The sequence below is a fragment of the Schistosoma mansoni genome, chromosome W, assembly GCF_000237925.1.
Source record: "Schistosoma mansoni strain Puerto Rico chromosome W, complete genome".
Taxonomy (NCBI): Eukaryota; Metazoa; Platyhelminthes; class Trematoda; order Strigeidida; family Schistosomatidae; genus Schistosoma; species Schistosoma mansoni.
In genome coordinates, this window is record NC_031502.1 from 43,271,174 (window position 1) to 43,275,812 (window position 4,639).

Below are 4,639 nucleotides of genomic sequence, written 5' to 3' on the forward strand. Positions count from 1 at the left end.
AATACACTGTCTGAATAGTTATTATAATGAATTATTTGTCTTCATCTTGTTCACTAGGTTGATAGAGTCATGACGTGATCCATTTATAGAGTCTTACTGAATGAGATTGATAGGAGTTTTGCTAGATAATTCTTATTTTGATAACATAAAAAGTAATCTAGTTTTTCGTTTACGTTAAACTATACTAAAAACAATTATTCATTGTAAAATAGCTAATTCAAGTGTATGGTTAATAAGTAATGTATGTTAAATGAAGTTGAGTTGTTACTATTCTGAAAACACTCGTGACTAATTATAGGTAACATTTTACTTCTTCTCATCATTGTACTTTGATAATAAACTATCTCTTGTTATATATTTTGGATAATGAAGCTCTTACAAGTATTTTCAAGAGTTAATTTCTATTTGGGCGTTGACTTTTCTCAAATTATAGAATTTATCTATACATCTTTTGTTATTTTTTTTAGAAAAAACTAGCGAAATTAATTATTCAACTGTTATTACTTACTTATGCTTGTTACCCATCGTGGAAGGGAAAAGACCGCCCACTAGCATTATCGATGGACCTCTGTCCTGGTCAATCCTTCCTGGTTGTTTCCAGTTGCTATTCATCCTTTTCATGTCTGCTTACAATTTTTGATGCAGTGTGTTCTTTGGCCTTTCTCTTTTCCATTTCCCTTCACGATTCCAGGTTAGCGCTTACCTCGTGATGCAGTTTGGTAATTTCCGTAATGCATGTCCTATCCGTTTCCACCGTCTTTTCCTAATTTCCTCTTCAGTTGGAAGCTGGTTTGTTCTCTCTTATAGTAGGCTATTGCTGATGGTATTCGGCCAACCGACGTTGTGTGTCGTGAGTAGACAATTGTTTATAAATACTTGCACCTTTTTTTATGGTGGCTGTAGTGGTACTCCAAGTTTAAGCTCCTTAAAACAAAACTGTCTTGACGTTTGTACTGAAAATTCTGACTATGATATTGATTGACAGTTGTTTTGAGTTATATATGTCCTTCAACTTTAGGAATGCAGTCCTTGCTTTGTCAAACTTTGTCTTTATGTCAGCATCAGATTCTCCTTGTTAACCGACGATGCTGCTCACCAGGTACGCGAACGCTTCCACATCTTCCAGAGTTGACCCATCAATTGTGATTGGGTTGGTGGTCTAGCTGTTGTATTTGAGCATCTTGCTTTTTCTCTTCTGTATGTTGAGGCCTATTGATGCAGAGACTTCTGTTACACTGGCTGTCTTGGCCTGTATTTGTTCATGTGTATGGGATCAAAAGGGTTAGGTCACCAGCAAAGTCCAAATCGTCTAGTTCTGTCCAAACTGTCCATTGTATTCCTTGCCTGCCCTCAAAAGTCGAGGTCTTCACAATCCAGTCGACTACCGGAGGAAAGAGGAAGGAGGAGAGTAGACAGCCTTATCCGACTCTGTTCCTCACTTAGAATGCGTCTATCGGCAGTCTTCCATGCATGACTTTGTACTGTAGTCCATCGTATGAATACTGTATGATGTTGACGAGTTTGTCAGGTATACCATAGTGTCGAAGAAGTTTCCATAGTGTTTTCCTATCTCCACTGTTGAATGCTTTCTCATAGCCAAAGAAGTTGATGTATAGTCGCACGTTTCACTCGACTGATGGTTCAACAATGATCTGTAGTGTCGCAATTAGGTCTGTGCACGACCGATCCTTACGGAATCCAGCCTGTTGATCTCGAAGCCTCTACTGAATCTTTCATCCTTTTGAGCAACACCCCGTTGAAAACTTCTCCTTGTACCGATAGTAGTATGATTCTTTTGTAGTCTACACATTTGCTCAGATCTCCTATCTTTGATATCTTGATGAGTTATCCTTCTTTACAATCTGTTTTCACTCGTTCTTCCTCCCAAATCTTCCTAAATACAATGAGGAGCATATTTGCAGTTACTTTTATTTCTAACTTTAGTGTTTCTACTGATGTATTATCAGGTCCTGCTGCTTCCACAATCGTTGATTTGTCTGATGGATATGCTGATTTCTTCGATTGTTAGTGATATGACATTAATAGGAATGTCTGTTGATGCCGCTTCGATGCCTGGTGATTTCGGTGGGTCTGGTCTATTCAATAGTTCTTCAAAGTGTTCTACCCATCTGTTCCTTTGTCCTTGAATTTCAGTAATTGGCTTGCCTTTTTTGTCCTTGACTGGTCGCTCTGGTTTACTATATTTCCCTGCTGATTTCTTCATTGTATCATATAGTTATTTGATATTTCCTTCGCTTTTAGCGTTTTCTGTTTTTATTTTTAGGTGTTCAACGTATTTCCGCTTGTCGGCTCTAGTGTTTCTGTTCTCCCACTTGTTTACTTCTGTGTATTCAGCCTTTTCCTTGAATTTCTCTGTTCTTGTTTAGTTGTTGTTAGTTGTTGTCTTTCTGTTCTTCCTTTCTTGAATCTTGCCATGGGTATCAATAGAGATTCATTTTCTATGATGGTGCTTATCGCGGCACAGAACCTCGTGACACGTTGAAGTTATTGCTTCTTTGATACTTTTCCAACTGTCCTCTATGATGGCTTCTTCTTCCTTGAGTAGATCTTGTGATGATTGGAGCCTGTTGTTGAGAGCTATCTTGAATTTGTTAAGTTTATCAGTATCTCGAAGGAAGGTTGTAGTGAACCTTCGTAATGCTGTTTCCCCAGTCGTCCAGTGATTTTTTAGCTCCAGTTTCATCCTGGCCACAAGCAGGTGGTGATCTGAAGTCATATCAGCTCCTCTCTTGATTCTCACGTCTTTCATTGACATTCTGAGTTTATTATTGATACAAATATGATCGATGTGGTTCTGTGTAGTGTGATCTGGTGAGACCCATTTAGCTTTTCGTAAGTGTTTGTGTGGGAATATTGTGCCACCTATAACCATTTTGTTGAATGAACATAAATTTGCACATCTGTCACCATCCTCGTCTCAATATCCCAGTTTGTACATGTCGTCCCCTGATATCTTCATACCCGGTGTTTTCCATTCCGACTTTGGAGTTTAAGTTTCCCATCATGACGGTCAGATCCTTTCATGATCACCTTGCTGTGATCGATTGCAGCCTCTCACAAAACCGGTCTTTATAGTCGTCATTGCTATGATTGGTGGGTGCATAACATTAGATAATATTCATTGTGATCCCCTCCTTCTTTGTTTTGAAAGGTGATTTGATGATTCTGAATCCGTGAGATTCCCATCCTGTAAGTGCTTTTTTGCCTCTTTGGACAGCATCAGAGCAGCCCTCGAGTGTGTGGAGCACTTTCTTCTTCGTCACAAGAGTATAGCAGTGGCAATTCCATATCTGTCCTTTTTTGTCCAGCCTGGGTTCAATGAGTTTCGCTGATTCCAAGTACTGCCATGTTGTATCCCCCCATTTTCGTAGCTATTTGGTTAGTCCTCACAGTGTTTCACATTGTCTGAGCATTCCACGTTCCTAAATTAAATGTTGCTCTTGTTGTTAAAAGGAGCATCTACCTCGTGACTTCCCAAGAATCTCGGATTTCACCATGAGGCCTTATGATTCTTTATTAAACTCGCAGGGCAAAGTTTAAATGGATTAATTTGTTTATTCTGGTTAGCGTTTTTTTAGTAGGTTTGTTTTCTACGGATGGAAACGTTTACCTCACACCCAACCCTCCTTTATTTTGGGCTCTTCGGACCGGCAGTAGCCCTAGAAGAGCTATGGGAGGAGTTATTCACCTGTTTTGTTTTTACATTTAAATAACTTCTTTGTTTCATATTCATGAGTACACTGTCTTATTAATAATTCATCTCTTCTTTTCAACTATAGAAATATTTTTGAAAGACCCTTTGTACTGTAAAGGAAACAAATCAGAAATTTTGTATTAGTTGACATATTTATTACTAAATTTTTTATTGCATTTTTCATTTTATGCAATTTACTTCCAACATACACAGTATTGAATGGAATTTCATCTGCTACATATTTGTTTCACAGATAGTTACCAAGGTACATACTCCAATCCTTTATTCACTAATTTTATGATATTTTAAAGTTGGACGGATTTGATTTCTGTTTCTTATTTCTTAGGTTAAATTACAGAACATTCGATTCTTTCAATTATTATTTAAATGTTTCTTTACACAACTAATTAATTGAAAGTTATCTGTTATTCTTTTAGCCTTAAAAATTTTGTAACGCAGTAATATACATATAAAATCTCGAAATTTATATTACAATTTAATTTTATTTAAGTGACTCAACACATTATTACCGTAAGATATATAGAGACAAAATTTACTTGGTGTTGTTTGCTTGTATCTTCCCATTGTTGTTTAGGACAGCAATTGATAAGTAGCTAAGTGGATAATGAAATGGCGTTTGAAGCCAACGGTTCTGGGTTCGAGTCCCAGAGTGAACATCAACTCTAGGATTCAGATACATCCGACTGACGAGTCCAAAGTAGGACTAAACGCGCATCCTGGGTTCCACTGCTAGCCATTATCCGTCTTTGCTTATAAACACGAGGTGTTTATTCACTGCAAAATATTCGGAATGACTTTGTTGCATGATAAAACCGTGAAGAAATGAGAAAAAGTAAGTCATTATAAACGAATATTACAAGTCAAAGTTAGGAAGTGAATCACACTGTATAAGAGTAAAGCGAA

General features: G+C 37.4%; 1 non-coding gene across 1 annotated transcript; it reads left to right on the plus strand.

Moving 5' to 3' along the window:
• Nucleotides 1-4,320: 4,320 nt before the first annotated feature.
• Nucleotides 4,321-4,391, plus strand: Smp_tRNA_02268_Pseudo_TTG.1.1. The gene has a single exon. It is a non-coding gene (tRNA).
• The last annotated feature ends 248 nt before the right edge of the window (nucleotides 4,392-4,639 follow it).